General features: G+C 45.7%; 1 pseudogene; it reads left to right on the top strand.

Moving 5' to 3' along the window:
- Positions 1-12264, top strand: part of LOC111967115 (A disintegrin and metalloproteinase with thrombospondin motifs 2-like) — a 43785-nt pseudogene that overhangs the window by 22661 nt on the left and 8860 nt on the right.

Genomic DNA, 12264 nt, shown 5'->3' with positions numbered 1-12264 from the left:
AACCATCTTTAAAAAAAAAACACTTCTATTTGAACTCTTCCAACTCCACCTGATCCATCCTGACGTCATCTGAGCTCTTTTCCAGCCTCTCTCACCCCCCTCTCTCTCTTCCCCCTCTCTCATCCCCTATATCTCTCTCTCTCTCTCTCTCTCTCTCTCTCTCTCTCTCCGTCCCTCCCTCCCTCGCCAGCCAGCCAGCTGTTGTGAATCACAGAGCATATGTTTAAACCATCAGAACTCTGAAATAGGAATCCCATCTCTTCTTTCTCTCCATGTCTCCAAAAACTCCCTTCCGTCATCTAGAAGTGTGTGTGTGGGTTTGCGGAGTGTGTGAGGCTTGCCGATCCACTCCTTCTAAGTGGCGGTGTCAGTGACTCCTCGCTGGGTATTAACTGATGGTCCCAGTAAAGGGCAGAGCTTGAGGAAAAACACTGATGCGTCTCTCAGTCTAATCCAGGGTCACAGTAGACTATGCACAGCGCTGCGCCCAGGATAACAGTCCCCACGCTAAATTGTTTTTCTCTACATTGTCATTTCTAAAAGCCATCCTTTTGAGAAAGGCCTTCCCATGGTCTTTATTTGAGCTTAAATTACTCAAGTAGGTGGGGAGGGAAAAGGAAAGAAAGAGAAGGGGGGAAAGGTATAGGTAAGGAGAGAGGTTGGAATGAATTCCATTCGTGTGTTGGCATCTCCAGGGTTTAGAGATGTGAGAACAGGAGTCAGTCTGTGTTGAAATCCAGACCTTGCTCCAATTCAAATGATCAGTTATGCCTGTTATGAAATACTGTTGTTAACATCCTCCTAACAATAGTTTAAAAAACACTTTTACAGGCGCTGATTGTTCCAGCTGCTTTGGTCATCCAGGGTCCAGCTGGTCAGGGGAATCAGTCAACCCTTCTCACCCAGAGAACTATCTCTCTCTGGGATGATCTATGGTGTCGGCCCCCCCCCCCCCTGGGGACTCTGGCTGGAAGATTGAGGGAGTGAGGGACTGCGTAATGGAATAGCATCACCATTAGTGGACTCGCGTTTCTAATACTTTGTCATATCCGTAAAGTAATCCCAGTGCATTCTTTTTTTTTTCAATTTAAAGTTTTATTAAGTTTTCAAACAACCAACCAAACACATTCCACATTCACAGATGTGACAGACTTTAAAAAATAATAATAATAATAATAATAAAAAAAATGTTATATATATATATATACATATATACATACCTACATATACATACATACATACACACATACACACAAATAATAATTATAACAAAATTTAAAATGTAGAACTTGCAGCAGCACTATCAAGGTTCTTATTTGCTATTTCCAGCCTTAGCTGAGATGACGAGCCAATGATTKGTTTTTAGATTTTACAGCACCTTACACAACACGCATCTGCTCACCTCCCCGATCCCCCCATTCACTCTGTCCAATTTGAGATATAGTGGAGTAGTGGAGACCAGAGTCTATCAAACTTGGGCTGTCTCTTGTGGAGGTCATAAGTGAGCGTTTTCAAGAGGGAGAAAGTCAACAATTCTGGTCAATCCCTTTAAATGTAGGAGAGGTACTAGAGCCCACAATAGAAGGATACATTTCTTAGCAAAGTATGTAATGGTCATGAGCAAATTTCTCTGTTCAGGATCAAGAACAAAGCCTGCTGGGCATTAAGAAGATAGAGACACGGGGTCATATCAAACTGTACATCTTAGTATTTTCTGTGCAGCAGAATGTATAGATTGCCAAAATCTGGCCAATCTCTCTACAGCTCAAATACATGCATATAGGTTCCACTTTCAGAGGTACATCTTTTACAGTTAGGAGAAAATGTCTGTTTTCATTTTATGGAGTCTCAAGGGAGTGTAATAAAATTTGTTACAAAAATTTGTAATTCGATTCTTCATTTTTAACATTAGTAGAGGAGCAGTATACCCTGTCGCAAACCTCCGCCCATAACTCATCACTGATAGTCAGACCAAGGTCCTTTTCCCAGATTATTTTCAAAGGAGTAAAGGAGGAGCCTCCTTTCTTCAGAAAGGAGTCTATAGATATAGGATTTTTGCCTTAATGGATTGTGCTGTGACAAGAAGGTTTCAACTTCGTTCAAACTGAGTTCTAAACCTCCTCTTGGAAGTAAATGAGGAGATGACATGTCTAATTTGAAGATATTTAAAAAATGGGATCTTGGCACATTGAATTCACTGCAGAGCTCTTGAAATGATTTCAGTGTAGGTCTTTGATGAAATAGGTCTGAAAAGGTCCTGATTCCTAGAGTATGCCAAAGATTAAAGTTGGCATCCCTCAGGTTTTGGCAAGTCTGGGTTGCCACTATAGGCGAGTGAGAAGCATATTGGGAGGAGATGCCCAGGTATTTCTTTACAGTCCCTGCCACGCTAGTAGGGTGCTGTAAACCACAAATGTTTTGGCTATGTTGCCCACTTCACTAAAAGTTATCAATGAATATAGTTGAGCTTAGTGGCAATGAACCACAGGATTGGCTTCTATCTGGATCCATGTTGACTCTTGTCTGTTTGTGATCCATGTTAGCATGTTGCGGATTTGGGCAGACCAGTAGTACACATTGAAGGAGGGAAGGGAAGACCGCCCTTAGATTCAGGTTTCGATAGAGTGGAGAGCTTGATCCTAGTTTTTTATTGCCCCATATAAATTTTGGTGATGCTTTGGTTAATTGTTTTGAAAAAGGAAGCTGGGAGATAGCATGGGAGCATCTGAAATAAATAGTTCAGTCTAGGGAGGATGTTCATACGGATTACATTAATTCTTCCTACTAAGCTAATTGGGAGGGAGATCCAGTTTGGAGGTTGTTTTTGATTCGATCCAGGAGTGGAAGATAATTCTCCTTGAAAAAGCCTATTCAGATCGTGGTGTATGAATATCCCAAGGTATTGAAACCCCTGTGTCTTCCATTGGAAATGGGCATAGTGTCTTCATAGAACTGGTGAGTGAATATTGAGAGGCAGACAGTGGATTTGTTAAAATTAATCTTATAACCTGAAAACGTGCCTACTCGAGCAATGTGTCTAAAATGAGGAGGAAGGGATTTCTCAGGTTGGATATGTAGACAAGACATCATCCCGGTAAAGCGAAATCTTGTGCTGCAGGCCGCCTGCAGGAACACCTGTAATACTTGGTTGCTCCTTATCAACTCTGCCAGAGCTCCGCCCCAACAAGTAGAGCAGGGGGATAGCAAGCACCCTTGTCTTGTGCCCCGTCCAAAGGGAATCTGTCAGAGTTCAGTCGTTAGTAGTCACCATGGATTTGGATGAGAGTATAGTGATTTGATCCATTTAATAAAGTTTGGCCCATATTGAACTTTTCTAAGACTGAGAACAAAAGCTCCACTCCATCCTGTCGAACGCCTTCTCAGCATCCAGTGAAGCCAGCAGGACAGGGGTCTTCTGTGCGTTTACTTGATCAATAATATCAAAAAGACGGCAATGTTATCAGAAGAGTATCTGTCTCTAATAAATCCAGTTTGGTCCGCTTTTATTATTTGGAAAAAGTGTTAGTCTTTTGGCCAGCAATTTGTAATTATTTTGTAGTCGAAATCCAACAAGCTTATGGGCCGGAAGGAGGAGCAGGATAGGGGTCCTTGTCTTTTTTGAGCAACACTGTAATCGCGAGCTGTGCGCATTGAGTCTTGGGAGAACTCCGTTTTTACAAAAATCCTCCAGCATTGGCATGAAAATAGGGCTAAGCTGGGCCAAAAAGCTTTGTAGAACTCCTGGGAATCCATCTGGGCTGGGGACTTGTTAGTGGCATGGAGGTAATTGCCTCCAGGATCTCCTCAGGAGTGAAGGGGGAGTTGAGATCTTCTTGGTCAGTCTCTGATAGTTTAGGTAGCGAGATTCCCTCTAGGAAGGAGTGGAGTTCTGCTTCCGTGTTTTCTCTCAGAGGTATATAGTTTGCAGTAAAAATCATGAAAGTTAAATTGACTTTTTTGGTCATATGTGACCTCGTCCTCTGCTGTTCGGATAGCCATAATTGTACGCTCTGACTGCTCTTTTTTTTAATTGATAAGCAAGCAATCTACTAGGCCTATTGCTATACTCATGGTATTTCTGTTTAGTAAAGAAAACTTTTTTTTTAATCTCCCGAGTATAGTCCAAATTCAGTTTGGCTCTTGGCTGCTTTAAGTTGACTCCGGAGGTGCTGTCTGTGGATTGTTTATGTACTTTTTCACAGCGTTCCAGCTCCCTCTCCAAGATCTAGCCTGTGTGCTTCCATTGCTTTTTTCTTAGAGAAGCATATGCAATTAGATGACCTCTTAGTGTGGCTTTAGCAGCGTCCACATTGTGGCGGAGAAACAGGAGAATCTTTGTTGTCTTGTGTGTAGTTGTCTATCCATGTAGTTACCAATGTATGGAATGCTTCGTCTGATAGCATGGAGGTGTTGAATTTCAGCTCTTTGACCTCGGAGTTTTTGGCAGAGGTCAAACAAGCGGAGGTGGACAAAGGCGTGATCCGAAAGCCTATGGGTCATTCTACACGTGGCTGAATTTATGAAACTCTTTGGGATAAAAATGTAATCTATACGGGAGTAGGTGTTATGGACATTAGAGTAGTATGAGTTAGTCCATAGATGAGCTATTAGTCTCTCTCCAGATATCTCAGTCCCATCTCTTTAGTAAGAGAGTTCAACATCTTTGCAGATCTAGGATTTGTGGTGGGGACTTGAGATGATTTGTCTAGGGTGGGTTCAGGGTACAATTAAAATCTCCGGCCAACACTCCAAAGGAAACACAATGCTCATTGAACAGGGTTATAATTTTCGACATAAAAGCAGGAGTATCTGTGTTAGGGCGTATATGTTTAAGAGAGTAATTGGTTGCCCATACAGTGACCCAGTTATCAAAATAAATCTCCCCTCCGGATCAGATATGTTTTTGTCAATTATGAATGGAACATTCTTATGGATAAGTATGGCTGTGCCTCTACGTTGGATTTGAAAGATGAGAAATACAACTGTCCCACCCAAGCTCTGCGGAGTTTGGCATGTTCAGCATCACAGAGGTGTGTCTCTTGCAATAGCGCGATGTCTGCTTTTCCTTTTTTAGAGCACATAGTATCTTTTTCCGTTTTATGCATGACCTAGACCATGGCAGTTCCATGTCAATAGATTTAAGTACTAGTCATCGTCATCGAACAGTAATCGAACTTTAGTGCAAGTCATCTCTGGGTAAAGGTGATAAGTAGTTACAGCTGCGTTCACATAAAAGGAAAATAAATGGTTACATAAATAAAACAGTCTCTGAACACCCCAGCCGATTCCCAAACAACTCGACATATCCCGTTGGATCTATTACCTCCCCGCTCAGTCACAATTCTGTGTTCCAACAACAACAACAAAAAAAAACGGAACAGTTAGCAACGCACAACGTCTCCCCCTCCCCACCAAAGAAATGCCTCATCCTCTCCGCCCCGCATTGGTAAATGACAACGTAGCCCCGTCCAGACCACATTAAAAATGGAGAAAATAAAATACATAGCCCAGCCTACATATAGTAGGCCTAGGTTATTATATATGGAGCCTACCCTCTCAGCTAAAGGAACATAAATATAAGATTAGACGGCTATAATGACATTTAGCAGGCGGGTGGGTCTTTGGATATCGGCTATATGTTGTCTTACCTCTTTAGTAATAATAGTAATCGCATTTAGATTGATCCATTTCTCATTGACCGGGGTGTCTTTCAAAAACGTTTTGCCTCTTCGGAGTTTTGAAGTGTCGCAGGGCTCCTTGGTAAAGAATCCTGAGCTCGTTTGGGTATTGAATCCCCTAAAGATGCCTCGGTCAATGGAGTATTTCTTCACACTCGTCAAATTCTCGGCGCTTTCGGGTATCCAGCTGACAGGTCCTGTAGTAAGATGAGTTTGGCGTTTCCCACTGTAATGGTTTGGTTTTCGCCGCCTGTAGGACTCGTTCCTTGTCGGTGAATCTCAAGAAACGTATGGATTGGGCGCGGTGGTTGTCTGGCTGCTGGTGGGGGCCTCAGTGCTCGTGAGCTCTCTCGAGTTCTATGGGTCTGCGGTGGACAGGTGGAGCCACTCGGGAAGTTTGTCTTGCAGGTAGCGATCAGTGGCATGTTTCCCTCTTCTTTTTCGCCCAGATTTAATAGAACACAATTATTCCTTCGCCCCCTGTTTTCCAGGTCCCTTTTTTCTCTTCCAGCTCTCTATTTTTGCATATGCTATTGTTTCATGGCGTCTGTCAATAAGTTTTCCGTGGATAGGATTCGCCCCTCTGCTCGTCAGGCGCCCCGCGTTTATGGTTATCTGTGTGTTATGTCAGGCAAAGCATTTTCCAGGATGTCACCTTGCCCCCTATCGCACTGAGCTGAGCGTTAATGGCATCTAGTTTAGTGTTGAGTTCTGTACGTTGGATCTCAGCTCAGAAAGGATGTCTTCGACAGAGTGCGAGGTTGGCCTTCGTTGGGCCTCGGGGGAACGGGTCCTCTTGCTCCTGGCTAATGGCGCTAGCTTTTCTGAAGCTAGCTGCTTCTTGAGGCTTTTTCCGTCGCTAGTGCTCGAGTCCGGGTAAAAATGTCACCTGTAGTGTCGCCTTTTGTAGCCGCCCATGACTTTTTGACTAAAGCTAAATGAGTTTAACTTGAATGGAGGTAAGATTAGAATTGGAAACTACTTTGGCGGAGCTCCTAGTTCATGCGGCCATCTCGTTCAGGGGTCACGTGATCCCATCCAGTGCATTCTGAACATAGCGTACAGAAGACATAGTGATCTCGGATCACACAGTGATTCTGCAGCTAGCTAAGTCTAATCTGACTCAATAGGTCATGTGTACAATCAAACTCTGGCAATTTCCGTTGCAGCAGGTAGACATACACATTGAACAGTCAAATCCACCTTAAAGCTAATCTCACGTGCCATCCTGTAACATTATGGCCATGGCATAGTCGGTAGACACACGTCTGAGAGATTACATAAACACATACAGGCTAGACAAAGATCCTCCACGGCCTTCTCTGAGCTGTGTCTTTATTGTAGAGGATATATGCTAGGTGTGCCTCGTACTCTTAAGTGATTTACCTGTCAGTATGAATCCAGATCTCTTTACAACAGTATGTTGTCATAGTTCTGCATAGGGGTCTGTGCTAACTATATTAATATAGCATTGTAACGTGTTTTGTTTGTTGTTGTGTGTGTGTGTGTGTTGTGTGTGTGTGTGGTGTGTGTGTGTGGTGTGTGTGTGTGTGTGTGTGTGTTGTGTGTGTGTGTGTGTGTGTGTGTGTGTGTGTGTGTGGTGTGTGTGTTTTGTGTGTGTTGTGTGTTGTGTGTGTAGTTTGTGCAGCTAACAGCGATCCGCCACCTCCATTGCCAGTCCAAGGAGACCAGAGACAAGATCAACATGCAGAGGCTGGTCCAAGACGGCACGCTCTGCTCATATAGAGACCCCTACAGCGTGTGTGTGCGTGGGGACTGTGAGGTCAGTCTGTGTGTCTGTGGGTTTGTTTTAAGGTTATGTGGGGTTACACAGTGCTAGTCCATTTTGCAACCCAAATGATGTATGTGTGACTGTGTGAGGTGTCAGTGTTCATAACTTTGTGAAGTGTGTGTGTCCATATTAAGTCTAGGTGTGTGTCTTTGTGTGTGTGTGTGTGCATACACGTGTATGTGGCAGAAAGTGGGCTGTGATGGCGTGGTAGGGTCCTCCCAACAGGAGGATAAGTGTGGCGTCTGTGGAGGAGACAACTCCAGCTGCAAGATCATCAATGGCAACTTCACACGAAGTGCCAAGAAACAAGGTACACCCACATGCACACCATCACCACCACACTGGCAGGCAGAGACCAGTGAGGTCAAGTGTAGCTCAGTTGTCAGACCCCGGAACATGAGAAAACAGATCAGGAAGTGAGATAGATGAGGTTGTTTTCCCGGCCTGGGTCATCCTCCGATGATGATGATGACCCCCTGGATATCTAACGAAAGAGCCCCCTCTACTGGTCACAGAGAGACAATGAGCTGGCCAGTCATGTCCAAACGCTATGCCAGGACGTCATATTAAATCAATATCATCCAGCTGAAATAAGGAAGAAACTCATTTTCTACATTTCCTGGACGACTGTTGTTGACCCTGGCTAGCAAAACTTACAGCAGCGCAGTTAAAGTCTTATTTGAAGCAAGTAAAAAGTCGCTACATGAACACTGTGTTCCTCAAATGAACAATAACGTTTAGTGAAATGTATCCTGACCAATTTGAAGAGACATCTGTGGGTGTCTGGACCTTATGGCAATGTGTGTGTTTTCCTTTCAGGTTTCCTCAAAGTACTTGAAATCCCTAGAGGGGCCAGACACCTACTGATCCAGGAGATTAAGCCAACAGCCCACATCCTAGGTGTGATGTGTGTGCGTGTGCATGCGTGCGTTTGCTTGTGTGTGTGCGCGTGTGTGTGTGCGCGTGTGTGTGCATTCCAATTTATAATTCCACCTCCCTCCCCAGCGGTGAAGAACCAGGCATCAGGACAGTTCTTCCTGAATGCGGAGGGAGACCTCCCAGAATCCCGTGCCGTCATAGAAAAGGGCGTGGAGTGGGAGTATGTGAATAATGACCACGACAAGGAGACACTACAGACGAATGGACCGCTCAGACATGGGGTCCTAATCATGGTACGCACACACAGAAACACACACACACACACTAACACCGACAAATGTAATACATACTGTTGTCTCCCTGTGTCCAGGTGCAGTCCCATGGAGATGCCAAGGTGACCCTGTCCTATAAGTACATCATCCATATGGACCTTCTCTCTGCCATAGAGAACAATATGCTGCTGGATGACTCCTCCTTCTACGAGTGGGCCCTGAAGAAATGGTCCTACTGCTCCAAGCCCTGTGGGGGAGGTATTTTACAGTGACACGGCTTACACAGGAAGACACTGGGGAACATGATAGGAGTTTTGGATGAGGATCTATTTGTCTAACGGATGTTTGTGTGTGTTGTGCCTGGAAAGGTAAGCAGTATACCCGGTACGGCTGTAGAAGGAGAGCAGACAGTAAGATGGTCCACCGACGCTACTGTGAGAACATCAAGAAGCCTCGCGCCATCAGCAGAGACTGCAACCAGAAGGAGTGCTCCCAGCCCATGTACGTATGGATGGGTGGTTTAGATGGATGTAAACATAGAGAATGGCCCCGTACAATGTCACTCCTTGTTCCCTTCACCGTGAACCTGTCAACACCAAAGAGGTTAAAGAGGAAGGGGCTAGTGATCAAAATGTCACCAGGTCTAAGATGTATGTCTTTGTCTGTGCCTCCCTCTAACTCTCTGTTCTATGTCTGTCTAGCTGGGAAGATGGTCCGTGGGAGCCGTGCAGTAAGACGTGTGGTAAAACGGGGTACCAGATGAGATCTGTTCGCTGTGTCCAGCCCTTAGACAACGGCAACAAGCGCTCCATCCACAGCAAGTACTGCAACGATGACCGTCCTGAGGCACGCAGACCATGTAACAGAGAGCTCTGCCCTGCACAGTGGAGAGTAGGGTCCTGGACACAGGTAGGGATGGATGGGGGCTGGGGGTGCTGGGAGGGTGGGACCAGGTGTGTAGGGGTATCTGTGAGGTTAGGACCAGGTTTGTAGGTGTGTCTTTGAGGGTGGGAACAGTTGTGTAGGGATGTCTGTGAGGGTGGGACCAGGTGTGTAGGGGTGTCTTTGAGGGTGGGACCAGGTTTGTAGGTGTATCTGTGAGGTTGGGACCAGGTTTGTAGGTGTGTCTTTGAGGGTGGTACTAGGTGTCTGTAGGGTGTCTTGTGAGGGTGGACCAGGTGTGTAGGGATGTCTGTGAGGGTGGACCAGGTGTGTAGGGTGTCTTTGAGGGTGGACCAGGTGTGTAGGTATCTGTAGGTTGGGACCAGGTTGTAGGTGTGTCTTTGAGGGTGGACTAGGTGTGTAGGGGTGTCTGTGAGGGTGGGACCAGGTGTGTAGGATGGTCTGTTGAGGGTGGAACCAGGTGTTTGTAGGGATTGCTGTGAGGGTGGAACCAGGTGTGTAAGGGTGTCTGTGAGGGTGGGACCAGGTGTGTAGTGATGTCTGTGAGGGTGGGAACAGGTGTGTAGGTGTGTGTGAGGGGGGGTGGGAACAGGTGTTTTGTAGGTGTGTAGGTATGTGTGTGTTGGTGTGTGTTGTTTTGTAGGTGTGTGTGTTGTTGTGTAGGTGTGTGTGTTGGTGTGTAGGTGTGTGTGTTGATTTGTATAGCCTATTCCCACACTCTTTTCTGTGTTGTGTGACCACAGTGCTCCGTGACGTGTGCCAACGGGACACAGCAGAGGCAGGCGTTGTGTCACACGCGTGACAACACCATCGGTCTGTGTCTGGACAGCAAGCCAGACACCATACGCATATGTCGCCTGGTGCCCTGTGCCAGTGAGTATTATGGCCCCATTATAACTCCTCTTATTTAGTGTCCTTGTGCCACTACTTGCCAGCAGCATACCACCCTGCATCCCACTGCTGGCTTACCTCTGAAGCTAAGCAGGGTCGGTCTTGGTCGGTCCCAAGATGAGAGACCAGATGCTGCTGGAAGAGATGTCTCTGGTCTAAGAAGATCCCAATGTCGCAGGGCATTGAAGGAGACCCTGCCCTGCGCAGGTTGCTGTCTTTCAGATGGGATGTTAAGCGGGTGTCTTGACTCTCTGTGGTCATTAAAAATCCCATGTTACTTATCGTAAGAGTAGGGGTGTTAACCCCGGTGGCATGGCTAAACTCCCAACCTGGCTCCATTCCATCATGGCTACCTAATCATCCCCCTCATTCCTAATTGGCATATATCACTCCTCACCTCTCCACATGATAGCTGATGTTTGGTGGTTGCTGACATCATCCAGGTGGGTGCTACACATTGGTGGTGGATGTTTCCCTCTACTATGTAAAGTGCTTTGATTACCTCAGAAGAAAAGCACTTTAGAAATCTAATCCATGATTCTTTATTATTACTACTGATTGGTGTATTAAGGTAATGTAAAATAGACAGTAGAAGTCTCTCATTGTCCTCTCTGATGTTTTTCCCTCCTTGCTCCATCTCCAGGAGGCTCGTCAGACCTGAATAAGAACGGCAACATCCTGATCCAGTGGCTGTCCCGTCCAGACCCAGACTTGCCCTACCAGAGGAACACTTCACGTAAAAAACCATCCCTTTATAGCTCTGGGCCCGGCCTCCGGTGCATGGCTGTCCTGACCTGGACCCTGACCTCTCTCTCTGTCCTCTTCACCCTGCAACAGGCCTGGGCAAGGGGTCCTGGGGGCAGGCTCACCCCCTGACCACCCCCCCACCCCCACCCCTGTGTCCGTGCCTGTGCCCGCGCCCGCGAGCGAGCGCCAGCTTTTCGCTTCTCTTTTGGGGGGTGTGTGTCTCTCTCTCTCTCTGTGTGAGACAGCTCTGATTGGGGGAGGTCTCTGGCTACTGTGTGCTGATTGGTTGGTTGGTTCTCTCTTGCTCTGTCTCTCTCTTCTCTTATCTCTCTCTCTCTTTTGTGGAGCATTGTGTTGTAACCGCTGGCCAGTCGAAACTAAAAAGAAAAACATTTAAACATTGAAGAGAAGGTGGAAATGGAAAAAGACAAGCAGGTTTGATTGGCGGCTCTTAGTGGTGTTGAAGAGCCAGTGAGGTGTGAGCCCACCCCTCTGTTTGGCGGCCATGTTTTGAGTGAGCTAGCTGCAAGATGTCATGGGTCACGCTCCTGAGATGCGGCTGCGATTTTTTGGGGGGTCACCACGCCGTCATCGTCCGGGGTGACAAGTATGAAATTAACGAAGGGAAAAAATATATAAATAAAAAAGAAGTGTAAAAAAACGTTAAAAAAACTAAAGCTTTATTGTGAATGTGATCTTGTCACAATGAGGACATCTTTGCTAAAGTGCTCATCTCACATCCTGGTTCCATTCTAGAATGACAACGACGGTTTATCTCGTTCTAGGTCCCATTCTCAGACTGACAGGAACTCAGCACAGGGACAGGAGGTGATACAAACCAACACTTTTTAGGAATATTATATACGGAGCTGTTGGGTGAAGAGGTCAAGAGTGCAGAAGAGTAAAAGGCTAATGAAAACAGGGTAGTTTTACCATGTGAGGTTGCTTCCCATTTCACCACCTCATCAGACATCCTCTCTTTGACTGTTATATTAAAGTTCAATAACTGCAGCTTATTTATGCTTGCAAACTTTAAAACAAATACATCTATAAATATATTTGTATATATAATATATATATATACAGTGGGGAGAACAAGTAT

This window comes from Salvelinus sp. IW2-2015, linkage group LG8 (genome assembly GCF_002910315.2).
Source record: "Salvelinus sp. IW2-2015 linkage group LG8, ASM291031v2, whole genome shotgun sequence".
In the NCBI taxonomy this organism is placed as follows: domain Eukaryota; kingdom Metazoa; phylum Chordata; class Actinopteri; order Salmoniformes; family Salmonidae; genus Salvelinus; species Salvelinus sp. IW2-2015.
The sequence above is the reverse complement of the archived record's forward strand: the minus strand, read 5'-3'. Positions and strand labels throughout refer to the sequence as shown.